The sequence below is a fragment of the Ambystoma mexicanum genome, chromosome 9 (genome assembly GCF_040938575.1).
Source record: "Ambystoma mexicanum isolate Mex_15411 chromosome 9, UKY_AmexF1_1, whole genome shotgun sequence".
NCBI lineage: Eukaryota > Metazoa > Chordata > Amphibia > Caudata > Ambystomatidae > Ambystoma > Ambystoma mexicanum.
The window spans coordinates 280,612,860-280,626,594 of NC_090931.1; the positions used below are offsets into that span (position 1 = coordinate 280,612,860).

At 52.1% G+C, this 13,735-nt stretch overlaps 1 protein-coding gene across 15 annotated transcripts in view; it reads left to right on the forward strand.

Annotated features, from left to right (window-relative positions):
* The window catches only part of MSI2 (musashi RNA binding protein 2), a 2,560,560-nt gene that overhangs the window by 1,721,687 nt on the left and 825,138 nt on the right, over window positions 1-13,735 (forward strand). The window lies entirely within an intron of this gene.

Below are 13,735 nucleotides of genomic sequence, written 5' to 3' on the forward strand. Positions count from 1 at the left end.
GAGGATGGTTGTATGAACTGTCTTTACTGTCTCTAGCCCTATCACTCGGTGGATGCCTGCGAAATATGTCAGGGGGTTTCACAGAAGACCTGAAAGACCGTAATGGACGGCGCATGTGTTGGCTTAACGAGGGCATGTACCCGGCTGTCTTCAGGGAGAGCAGAAAAGTCTGCGGAGCATCGCCGAGCGGCGTCGGCGGAACCCCCTGATAAGAAGCATCGGGCAGCGTTGCCTGTGTCAGAGGTGGGGAAAGTGGCTCTTTGTTGTCCAAGCATGGTCGGCCGGACAAGTCAAAGGGGTCTGGTGGTAGGCCCGTGAAGTCTATGGTGTTAGAGAAAGACCTGGCGAAGCCGAAGGAGTCTTCATCAAAGCACTCGTCGTCCAGGGACCATCACAAGTCTTTGTCCAGCCGGGAGTCTTCAAAGCACTATTCCGGTTCTTCCTAAAAATCCGGGTCTCTGGTGAATTCGAAGCCAGGGGATGTGGTTCCATCATGGACGGTAGTGCTGCAATCTACGTCCCGTCGATGGTGGTGTCGTCGGCGCCGTCCACGACTCTTATGGACAGTGGTCCACTGTTGTTGTCATCGTCACAGATGAAATCAGAAGGGTATTGACGATGGGTGGGGCGTGGCAGTCCACCGCCTTAGAATCCATCCTTCCTGAGAACATTTTGCAGCAAGATTGAGCAATGTTTTCTGTTTCTTCAGGATAGGTGGAGGAACAGGAGGCAGATTTCGACCTGTCGGCTCTGGGTCTGCAGAGTGGGAGACCTTCAACATAGAGTAGAGTAGACCCCCCCCGCCCTTTACCCATTGGTTAACCAGCAATTTCTGCTGTTGTTGCAAGTGCTATCTACGCTTCAGTCTTTGTTGGGGCAACTGGATGCGAGGTTGCCACCGCCGCCGCCTCCTCCTCCTCCGAGTCCGGCGGTGCTGGTGGTGGAGGGGTTGCCTGGTGAGGCGCATAGGAAGTCTCCTCCGGCACGGTTGCCATTGCCGTTTCCGGTGGGATTGGGCCGTCCACAGTCTCATCCTGAAGGTGAGCTACCCGAATCGGACCCTGAGTGTTCCGTGGGACACCCTATCTACTGTGTAGTCGCCAATGAGGGATGACTCGTGGGACACGGTCCCTGAGGTGGAGCAGCCCGTAGTCCGGCACAACCATTGCCTCCGGATGATATTGGGGCATTCCACACCATGATGTCGAAATCGTGTCTAGAGTTTTGGCTGGCGCCTGAAGAGGAACATAAGGACTGCTTCCCCTTAGACCATATGGGCAAGAGGAGGAAGGCTGTCTTCTCAGTACCTATTCTCGACCACATGTGGAAAGAGGGCCTGTGCACAATGCGCCATCTGTTTTCAGAGCTGGCAGTGAAAGGTTGCCTTGAAGAGAAATTAAAGGCTCCCGAGTCTACCCCTAGATGCCTGGCGTAGCAGCCCACGCCCGAGTCTGTGGTGTCAGCGGCTGCCAGCCGTAAGGACCGGAGCCAACATAAATGTGTTACACCTCTGGACAGGGAGGCCAGGAAGCAGGACACCTTTGGGAAGAAGGTCTTGATGGTAGGGGCTACGACTGTGAAGGCTGCAAATTCCTTGGCAATTTTGGCCAGATATGATCATGAAATGTGGCATCGGTGGGGCCCGCTTCTTGAACATCTGCCGGAGCAACACCGAAAGGAAGCAATGCTTCTGTCAATATTGCTGTGCACCTGGCAGAGTCAGGTTTTAAACAAATTAATAATGGGGTGTTGCTCCGATTACAGGCCTGGTTAAAGTGCACAGACTTTTACCCGGGTGTCTAATATAAAATCATCATCAACAACCCTGTGAGAGCGAACACTTGTTCAGTGAGAACATTGATGAGGCCCTGAAAGGGATGAAAGGGGATACGGAAACCTGCAAAGTGGTCTCTTTTCAAGCTTTTCGTGGGGCCTCTGGGAATGCCCGGTTTGCTTCCACCAGAGATCGAGGATACAGGTGCACCAGCTACTCATCTCAAGGTTATCGGCGATCAATCCAGTTAGCTCGGAAGGGCTGGGATTTCCAAGCTCAGCGAAATAAGTTTGCAGTCCTCAGTGGCTGAGGGACGGCAAACAGAAGCTCAACAATGACTGCCATATGGACAATCTGCTGGGGGGCAGGGTCGCCATCCATGTTGATGAGTGGCAAAAGATAACATTAGATTGGGTGCTAGACACGGTGCGTCTTGGCCACTCATTGGAGTTCCAGCATCCTCCGGTTCCTATTCTGCCGGTGCATATGCTGCAGCCGCATCTTCCAATCCTGCTGCAGGAGGTGGTTCTCATGCTAGAAAAAGGGGCGATAGAACCAATTCCGGATGCGGAACGGGGCCAAAGGGTCTACTCACGGTACTTTGTCGTGAAAAAGCCCAACGGCAAGTGGAGGCCTAATCTAGATTTTCGGGCATTGAACAAGAGTCTGCAACGCTTGAAGTTCAAGATGCTCATCCTTCAAGATGTCATCTGTTCAGTGCAGCCGGGCAAGTTCCTGGCATCGTTGGATCTGCAGGATACCTATTTTCACATCCCTATGAGGTGGAAGCACTGCAAGTTCCTGCGTTTTGTGGTTGTAGAGGACACTATCAGTTTCAGGTCCTCCCTTTTGGCCTGAAGTCGTCCCCCAGGATGTTCACGAAGTGCCTGGCCCCAGTGGTGGCCTTCCTTCGGAGTGAGGGTCATCCTGTGTACCCCTACCTGGACGGATTGGTTGGTGAGGGGTTTGTCGCAGGAAAGGGCACGACAGTCTCTCATGGTGACCATGAGGCTTTTGCAATGGCTGGGATTCGCCGTCAACTTCAACAAATCATATTTGATGCCGTCCAGGGAGTTGGTGTTTCTCGGGGTGCAGTTTCTTACTTGGAATAATCTGGTAAAACCTTCCAGCGAGTGAGTGGAAAAGTTGCAGGCCAAGGCAAGCGAGTGGAGAGGGGGCGCAGTGGTCTCCGTCCGAGGTTACATGTCGCTGTTGGGGGCCATGGCGTTGTGTATCCCTCTTCTTCCCGATTGCCGCTTGTTCATGAGGCCGGTGCAGGAGTTCCTCGCAGATAGATGGTCTCAAAGTCGAGGATTATGGTCGGACAAGTTGGTGGTCGACGAGGGCTTGGTGGGCGCCCTTCGCTGGTGGGCATGCACAACCAATCTTGTGAGGGGCATGCCCTTGCTGGAGCCGGAGTTCCAGTTTACGATCGTAGCATACGCTTCCCAAGTAGGGTGGGGGGGGCACACCTCGACAAGTCACAGGTACGGGGCCTATGGTCTTGGGTGGAGACTGTCACATATGAATGTGCTTGAGTTGAGGGCAGTGCACTGGGCCCTGACGTTGTTTCTTTTGCGCATCTGCGGGTCAGTGGTGAGGGTGTTAACTGACAATACCACCACAATGTTCTATTTAAGGAAACGGGGGACAGGGGGCACACATTCCAGAGTCCTGTTAAGGGAGGCATAGGTCATTTGGCATTGGTCTCTAGCGCAAGGGATCAGCATTGTCGCTTTCCATCTGCCTGGAGTTCTGAATGTTCAAGCAGACACGCTCAGCAGGGACACAGCTGCACGAGTGGAGGCTGAAGGAGCAGCAGGGACCATAATCTTCCGGCGATGGGGGCATCCTCCGTTGGATCTGTTTGCTACGAGGGAAAACAAGCATTGTCTGCAGTTTGCCAGCAGAGGGGCTCATCCCAAGTTATTGGGGGACGCGTTTTCGTTCCTGTGGACGGGCCTCTTCGCGTATGCAGTTCCCCCGTTCCCGCTCATTCGGAGGACCATCCAGTGGATTCGGAAGTACCAGTGTCGGGTGATTCTGGTGGCCCAGTTCTGGCCCATGCAGACGTGGTTTTCAGATCTCCTTCATCTGGCGGTGGAAGAGCCGGTTTGGTTGGGAGCGGATCCGGATCTCAGGACGACGACAGAGTGTGACATCACGATCCAGCGTCTCTCAACCTGGCAGCGTGGCTCCTGCCCACACAGGGTTCGGTCATCTAGGAATATCCAGAGAGTGTCAACAGATCTTGGAGGCAGCGAGGGCGCCTTCCACGAATGTCTTGTATGGTCATAAATGGACGGGATTCTGTGAGTGGTGTAAGGGTCATCCTGAGGTTGAGCCTTTGGAAGTTTCCCCGGCTCAGGTTCTCCCATACTTGTTAACCTGGCAGAAGGGGGCCTGGAGTTGTCATCCATTAAGGTGCATTTGGCGGCGATTTCTAGGTTCACGAGAAAGCGCCATACTGCTCCTCTGTTTAGTGATCGCTTGTTGAAACATTTTCTGAAGGGGTTGTTTCGGACATTTCCTCTGGTGAAGAAGTTTGCACCGGTGTGGAGCCTTAATGTAGTCCTTTCGGCTATGATGAAATCTCCTTTTGAACCCATATCGACGGCTCCCTTGAAGTTCTTCTCATGGAAAGTGGCTTTTCTAGTGGCGATTACTTCGGCCAGGCGGGTGTCAGAATTGCAAGCACTGGTCATTGACCCGCCTTACTTAAGGTTTATGAAGTACAAGGTTCTCCTGGCCACTAACCCGCACTTTATCCCGGAAGTGCCGTCAGCATTTCACAAACTTGCCTCTATTGCATTACCCTCGTTCTTTGCTAATGCATCCACGCCAGCGGAAAAGGCCCTGCATTTTTCTGGACTTTAAGAGGGCCCTTAAGTTTTATCTGAATCACACAGCATTTCAGGAAGTCAAAGCAGCTGTTTGTGGCATTTGGGCCGTCCGCCAAGGGGCAGGCTATCTCCAAGCAAGGACTTTCCCGCTGGGTTTCCTCTACAATTTCATTTTGTCACACAAAAGCTGGCAACCCTCTGAGGGATGCTCCGGAGGATCATTCTACGCGGTCCACAGCGTCTTCAGCGGCGTTGTGGTCTGGGATATACTGCTGGTGGACATTTGCCAGGCAGCCTCCTGGGCGGGCCTGCATACCTTCACCAAGAATTACTGTCTGGGGCAGCAACATGTGGAAGATGTGCAGGTGGGGCGTGCAGTCCTCCAACGCCTGTTTCAGTAAGGTCAGCACCGCAGCTTCAGGGTTCTTTCTATTTGCTATATCACTTGCTGGGTTTGTTGTCTCATGTATATGCTTAAATACTGTTGGTTGGTTTGCCTGTGACACACCGCCACACATTGGTTGTACTGCTATGTAATGTATTCACAGCATGTGCATCCATGAAAGATTTAATGCTCTCCAGGGTTTGGTATCTTTCATGGATTCACACGCCCCTGCAGGCAAACCTGGATTCGGGTTTGCTCTACTTTGGAGGTTGAAATCTGAAGGGAAGCCGCAGGGGCGGGGCTATTTATACCAGACTTCCTATTGGTGGGGCCTAAAGCACCCAAAAAGAACGTTGATAGGACACTAAAGTGTCAACGTTTTCCATAGGAAAACGCTAAATTAAAGTTACTGAGGTTTCCCAGCCTGACGACGGGGAAATATTCACAGCATGTGAATCCATGAAAGATACCAACGCTGGAGAAATAGAATTGCAGTTAAGAAACTACTCCCTTGTGATGTGTCAACAGGTAGTGTAGTGGTTGGATATCCATATTAAATGAGGAGAAAGACTGACACCACGAGGGACCCCAAATTAAATGAGGACTTAATAAACTGATTTGATTGCTCAAAAAGGGTCCAATCCAATTTAAGTCATGCTGTGTAATCCCGGCCACATTAAGTGAGAGGCGACAACCTGGTGGTTGGGGGTGTCGAACAATGGTGATGGGGGAAGAGCAATTTCTGGTTCAAATAGCTTTGATCCCATCCCCATGGGAAAGACACACACACACGTATTGGGCAAAGGGGGCTATGGGCCAGGAATACAGTAGTCTCTACACAAAATAACTTTCTTTTTTATGTGTTCTAGCACTTTTACAAATCTCACTATCTGTGGCTAGATGTGTAACCGGTTGACATGTCCTCTTGTATATTGAGGCCAAGGAAGAAAGAGTTTCAGGAAATGTGTACTTACTAATCAATAATTTCAACCATTCATTGACCCACGTCATTGCACTCCCAGTTGATTGATTTGGTTGTTAATTGGAAGAGTCTGCATGGAGCGTGCCTTTTTTGTCGATGGATCACAGGTAGGAAATGTATTCTGTAGCTACTTAGATGAATGCTTCTCAGAGGACACTTAAGTGTTAACATTGCAACTACTATGTGAAGAAAGCAATAAGTTGTATTGGTAAATCAGGGCATTAAAGGCACTTACTCCAGTCAAGAACCTTCGGTTATGGCTATTATCCAAAGAATGTCAGATTGAGACGACCTAGATAACTGATGCTGTATCCTTGTATGTCAATCTTTGTTAACTAGATGACTGTATGACCACAATGTTGGACCTGAGGATAGTTGGCCCTAATGGTTGTAGTTGATGACTGGAACGAGAAAGCACACCTTCCAATCCTTGCCTGTTCACCTTCAAATGTAAATGTTTGTGCTCTCCTAGTTTTTAAAACACTACCCATGCTCTTACGTCCCGTCCCCCTTCCTCCATACTGCATGGGCGTCCCTTCCAAGGGCCGGAGACGGAACCTTTTTCACCAGAAAAAAGCTTCTTCCCCTTTAAATATAGAGGCGCATGGGGGTACGGCCCTGGGAGCATGCGCCGCCCTCCGGCGCCACACCTCAGCCCCCTTTTCTGTGTCGACGGGAACGGGTCAAATTCACCAGCGCTCCTGGCTTTGGCTTCGGTCATGTAATTCCATGTGCTGATACTTCCTCTCTTCTGACTTTTTGTCTTTTTATCATTCAGTTTCTCGGTCCTCAGGTGTCACACTCCTCCCCGGCGCATGTCGACTTCTGCAGGGTTCCACAGGTGTCCATCCTGCGAGGGGCTCTTTCCAATTTAAGACCCCCACACCCTTTGCCTACGTTGCCTTGGCCCAGACCACAGCTGCCAAGCTTGTACCGTGTGCGGCGTGCTCTCCTCGAGGTCAACAGACTAGCCAGTTGGAGGGATCTTCCAGAGATCGCCTCCAGAGGACATAAAGAATTTGTCCATCATCGATCCATGCCCAAGATGGGGCCGCTCTTTTCCAGCACACCCCGCTAGGGAGACACATTCCCATGGACTCGCCCGCATGGGAGGGACCGCTCAGGTCCTCATACCAGCACGAGTACCAAGGCTATATCAGCTACCTACCTGCCGGCAGGCTGAGGGGTCAGTTGATCCTCCCGGTGACAGTGTTGAGGGGCTGGAAGGTTCTTTTACCAGGTTGTTACCCGAGGGGCCACGTCCTAGTACCAGCAATATGTCGGAGGGGGCGCCTTTACGCAGATCTGCCGAGGACGAAACGCCTACCAGGCCTCGGCCTGAGAAACAGGTTAGGCCTCATGATCCACAATCAGGAGTCCTGGACAGGGCTGGGCCCAGTGAGCCAAGTAACACGACACAGTCACGTGTAAGGCAGCTCAACAAAATGGCTGCCTTGCCAGGCATTTCTGACATTGCCACGATACCGCATCATGACAGGGAGCAGGTGGAGGAACGTGTGTCAAGGTGGGACTTGTGTCACCCAGGTACGTGGCCTACAGCCTACCCTTCCTTTGCGCAAGGCAGGTTTCCGCTGCGCCCGTATTGGCAGGGTACGTAACGGCTCCAGCAGCTGCTCGCTACCCAGTCAGTATAGTTTACCACCCCTCCGCCTGTGAGGACAGATTTATTTTAAAAGTTCCTCGGGCTCATGAAATGTCCTCGGATGGGGGTTATCCTCAGGGACACAATCAGGGACGTACTCCCGCCAATGGCTCTAGCGCCACAGGCCCCAGTACAGGCGTCCCTGGTCCCTGTTCAGCCTCCGCCGTCTGCTCCGACCCTCCAACCGATTGTGCAGGCGGTTCCGTACCAGCCTCCGCTGCAGGCTCCAGTCTCCACCCCCCAGCTTTCGGCTCCCAGCACCCCTCTGCTGGTGCCAGACCAACAGATGGACACAGATGAGGAGGACAACCCTGAAACTCGTTCATCAGCCAAGGCCTTCCATGGGCGTCTTGCAGGGCTGGAAGAGTATTTGGGCCTTCCTCAACCTGAGGTCGAGCAAACATCAGAGGGGGTCCCCGCCGAAGTCCTCCTGCTACGTCCTGCAGCAAGACCAGAGATCCCTATGCAGAAGGACGTAGCCGCCTTGGCCAAAAAGGGCTGGCTCAAGCCCCACTCGGTCCAGCCGGTCAATCGACGACTGGACGCCAAGTACAGGCAGATGGAGGGGGATGCACTCTTCCTATTGGCCCACCCTCAGCCGCACTCTTCTGTGATCGCTGCGGCATTACTATACTCCTAGCCTCAGTCGTCCTCGGCCTCTTCCGCTGCGCTGCTAGGCAAGGAGAACATCATCTTGGAGGCATACGGGAAGAAGCTGTATTCCAACGCATCCCTGCATCTTCATCAAGCCAACGTGGATGCCATGCTGGCAGCCTTTAACCAGAGGCTTTGCCAGGAAATTGCTGATTTCCTGTCGGAGCTTCTGGCGCAGAGCCAATCACGATTCAAGGCAGGATTGGCAGAGGCCAAGATGGTGGCACATGACATCATGGAGTCCATCGTGGCCCACATTGATGCGTCTGGCCGGCCCATCTGCATTGCCACGGACATGAGAAGAACAGTCCGACTCTTTGCTAATAAATTCAACCCCGGATGTCGAGGAACGCATATTAGACCTTCGTCAAAGGGGGTGACCTCTTTCACTCCACCACGGAAACACAGCGCACAAAAAGACAAGTCTTTGTCCATCCTTACAAAGAGCATGCCCAAAACGTACACCCAGTCACAGCAGTGCTCGGGCAAGGGGCGTACATATGGAGTGTTCTGCGGCTTCCAAGAGCGGAGGTCCAGGCAACCTGACCATTCGCTGAATCAGCATCGGCGCAAACAGAAAGGGGGGTGGGGGTGGCAGTAAGGGCTTTTTCCAGTCCCCCTCCTCTGTTACAGCCTCAGAGGGAAAGAAGGCCTAACAAGTCCCTCTGGGTCCACGTGTCTCCAGTGGGGGGCAGGCTTGCTCTCCGTGCACTGTTCCGGCGCCAGAATTTTGCGGACCCCTGGATCCTCTCAGTAGTATCCACGGGGTACTCTCTGCCCGTCCCAGCCTTTTCCCCTCTACTCCGACAGGTTGGGACAGCAACTCTTTTAGCGGAGATCTGGTCGCTCGTCGAGAGCCTGGCAGTGGAGGAAGTCCAAGCCTCCCAGAGAGGCTTGGGCTTCTACTCCAGGATTTTCAGCATTCAGAAAAAGAACCAGGCGGGCCTGAGAGTTGTGCTGGACCTTTCCACCCTTAACCTCTCCCTACCTCTACAAAAATTCAAGATGGTTACGCCAGCTTTAATAGCAGAAACACTGTGCAGGGGAGACTGGATGTGCTCCCTGGATATGAAGGACGCGTACTTGCACGTCCCGATCTGGCAGCCTCATAGTTATTTTCTACGATTGAGGATCATGGGCTACAATTTCCAATGCAAGGTGCTTCCCTTTGGCCTCAACTTGGCACCCATAGTCTCTACCAGGCCCATGAATACTGTGGCGGCCCTCCTCGGGCCTCAGGGCCACCACATTTACCTGTACCGCGACGACTGACTCATCAGGGCTTCATCTCAGGAAGCGGTGCACGGCACCTCTCACACCCTCATGAACACACTTCATGATCTGGGCTTTTCGCTCAAGAAGTCGCAGCTGCAGCCTACGAAGACTCTGACCTTCTTTGGTCTCATCTGGGACACAGGCTCAGAGTTTTTTCCCTCGGAGGACAAGATCACAGCCATCAAGAGGGCCACTGCTCACTTCCTCATCAGAGAAGTGACTTTGTCCCGGTAGTACCAACACCTACTGGGTCTCATGGTAGCGGTCCTATTGGCCCTCCCCCACACGAGACTCAGGATGAGGAGGATACAGCTGCACTTTGTGGCATCGTGGAAGCAGGAACTGTCTCTCAGGCGAAGATCATCGTTCCTCCTTCTCTTCACCCGGACCTCACTTGGTGGTCCAAGGACTGCAACCTGCGAACGGGCAAGCCCTTCCGGCAACCTATCCCACAGGTCCCCATCACTACAGACTCCTCTCTCGAGTGGTGGGGTCCCACCCTGGACAACTACTGCGTCCATGGCACCTGAACACTGCAGGAGTACCACATCAATTGGCTGGAACTGAAGGCTATCTGGCTAGCGCACAGAGCCTTCCTTCCGGTTATCAAGGGCAAGGTCGTTCTCGTTCAGACAGACAACTCGATCAGCATGTTCTATGTCAACAAGCAGGGGGAGGGGGGGGGTACCAGCTCTCCTCCACTGTGCAGACTAGCATTCAGAGTGTGGGAATGGGCCCTGGAAAACATAATCTATCTCACGGCCGTCCACCTTCTGGGGAATCCAACCTGGAGGCGGACAGGTGCAGCAGGCTGGGAGCTGACAATTACAAGTGGCAGCTAAAATGACCTCGTACTGGAGGAGATCTTCAGCAGATGGGGACAGCCCCAGGTCAACCTCTTTGCCTCCTGGGACAACAGGATGGACCAACAGTTCGCCTCCTGGCAGGGCTAGGGCCCCAGTTCCCTGGGTGACGCATTTCAGATTCAGTGGAACGGCATGACCGCATAGGCCTTCCCGCCCACGCCGCTGGTACACAGGGTGATATGCAAGATCAAGGAGTCTCGCCAACTCTGCGTCATTCTGATAGCTCCATGGTGGCCAGCCAGGCCATGGTTCTCGGAGCTGCTCAGCCCCTCAGAGAGACGTCCCATTCGCCTTCCGACGGACCAAGCACATCTTCTGGCGGGGCAGGGTCATTCACCCTGCGCCACAGAAATGAGCCCTCACAGCTTGGTTCCTGAGCAGGCCACGCTAGGATACCTGAGGCTAATCTAGAGATCATACAGGGCGCTAGGAGCAAAGCTACCAGGGCCCAGTATAAGAGCAAGTGGAACAGGTTTTGCCACTGGGCAGACTCCAAGGATATCAACCCCCTTGCGTGTACATTGGACGACATGCACTCGGGCGTGGAGGTAGACACTTGCTGCACTTGGCAGCCATTGGAGCCTACATAAACTCAGAGGAAGAGGTCTTTTTCTATTCCAACCCGATTGTCAAGAAGCATCTGACAGGACTCGCCAGAGTCTACCCACCCATCAAGAGGCCACACCCCGTGTGGGACTTCAATATAGTGTTGTGTGCCCTGGTGCACAAACCATTTGAGCCAATGGCATCTGCAGACATCAGGCTGGTCACCATTAAGACGGCCTTGCTATTTGGACTCACCTCGGCTCGCAGGATAAGTGAAATCCAGGTGCTGGTCGCCTCGGAACCCTATGCTAGGTTTCACAGGTAAAACACAGCAAGAAAGCTGGATCACCCATGGATCCCTGTCCCCCGGACATCTACAAATCAATCCTCGCTCAAGGAACGCCAGCAGAATACTATAGAAACATTTTGAACCAATCAATAGCAACAGGAAATGTACCAAGGATCTTGAAATCAGCATATAACAAACCACTTCTGAAAAACACAAGTGGCGATGTAGACCTCTCCAACTACAGGCTGATCTCAACATTCCCTATCTGGCAAAACGCCTGGAAACCTATGTGTATAAATTAACCCAAGGACACGTAGAACAACATCACCTGCTAGACCAAGCTCAAGTCGGTTTCAGACCTGCAAGAAGAACAGAAACAGCACTACTATCCATCTGGGACGACCTAAAAACTAACGCAGACTCAAACATAACCTCAACCCGTATCCTACTCGACCTCTCCGCAGCCTTCGACACAGTTAGTCATGACACCCTAACCAAAAGACTAGAAGCCATAGGCATAACTGACACAGCACTACTCTGGACTAAATCATTCCTAGCAGACAGAACAGAAACCGTTTGGATCAGACCCTTCAAATCCACTCGGAGTTAACGACTGCGGAGTGCCACAAGGATCCTCACTATCGCCACTGTACTTCAACATCTACCAGACACCGGTTATCAGAATCTTCAAAAAATACATCACATGCTACAACTACGCTGACGATACTCAAATTGTCTACAAAATCAAAGACACCCAAGCCGATCACCAACCCTAATCGACTGTCTAAAAGAAGTCTTCAACTGGATGACTGCCAACAACCTGAAAATAAACCCAGGAAAGACCGAACTCATGATCATAACCAAAGACCAAGAAAACTAAACCGCCGTCCCGTGGCCAACTGAAATGGGAATCACACCATCACCATCTAAGGTAGTAAAAAATCTGGGGGTCCTGATGGACAACTCCCTAACCTTAGAACCACAAATAAATGCAACTGTCAAATGTTGTTTCCTCCTCCACACGGCAAGAAGAATCCTTCCTTTCCTCTCCTTCACGCACAAAACACTCACTATCGTCGCCCTCATCATGTCAGAAGTCGATTATGCAAACAGCCTCTACCTCGCAATACCAGAATACCACCTGAAGAAACTACAACGGATCCAAAATACAGATGCAAGACTACTCCTCAAACTATCAAGAAGAGAACACATCACTCCTGCCCTAAAAACACTACACTGGCTCCCAATAAAACATTGTATCACCTTCAAAATAAATGTGCATAACGCACAGGGCAGTCAGCGGACAAGGAGCAGAATTCCTACAAAACAAAATAACAATCTACAAGCCAACTAAATTCCTCAGGTCATGCAACGAAATCCGCCTGGAACCAAAACCATAACTCAAGAAAAAACTTGGAGGCACCTCCTTCTCCCACTTAGCTGCAAAAACCTGGAACAACATCCCAAAAGAAATAAGAAACACCAAAGATCACCTAAAATTTAGGAAATTACTAAAAACCTGGCTATTTAACGCCACAGACTCAAACTGAAAATGGAAACAGAAAGGAAAAGGGATGACTAGACTAAACTAGACACGGACAGCTCCCAGAACCCACTGGGAAGCTCCCACGGCACCCAGACGAGTCTCACCGGGTAGAGTGCAACACCGGCGACACCCACGGAGACGGAATCACCAACCCTACCCTAATACCACCCAACATACGCACTCACCCCTTAGTTGCCACCAGGTACCACAGTGGTTGGAATTGTCAGGATATTGGCAATCACCACAATAGCTGAGCTGTGGACATAGTCAGGGGCACTGGTTCTGAGTGGGAGGGAAGATAGCACATCACTGCTCTCTTGCACTTTTCCAGCGCCTTCCCACTAACCCCCCCCTCCCTTCCCTTTTCAGAGCTGCCAGAGCGCCAGGGGACCACTTCGGTGGTAATCGTGTGTGGTACAAATGTCCTTTAACATTAACATAAGGTAGTCCTGCGGACACACCCAGCATTCCTACCTAAGGTGCCTTCTGCATTCCATCTGAAGGAAAGGAAATGGTGCTGCCTATGTTTTTTGCTGAGCCAAAGGACGAGGCACACAGAGTTCTGCACTGCCTAGATGTCAGACGTGCACTGAAATTCTACTTAGACAGGACCAAGGGCTTCCACAAGTCGGATGCACTTTTTGAAATCTTCGGCGGAGCTATACTGGGATATCAGGCTTCCAGGCCTTCATAGCCCGTTTGATGGTCTTGGCCATCAAAGAAGCATACGAGGGACAGCATAAGCCACTGCTGGCCAATATGCACGCCCACGCAATCAGAGCCAAGGCAACGGCCTTCGCATTCCAGCGGCATGTCTCCTGGCAGGTCATAAGCAGGGCGGCCACATGGGCCACCCCTTTGGCTCTCTGCAAGCCCTACTGTTTGGATGCCGGCTCTAGATCAGACACAACA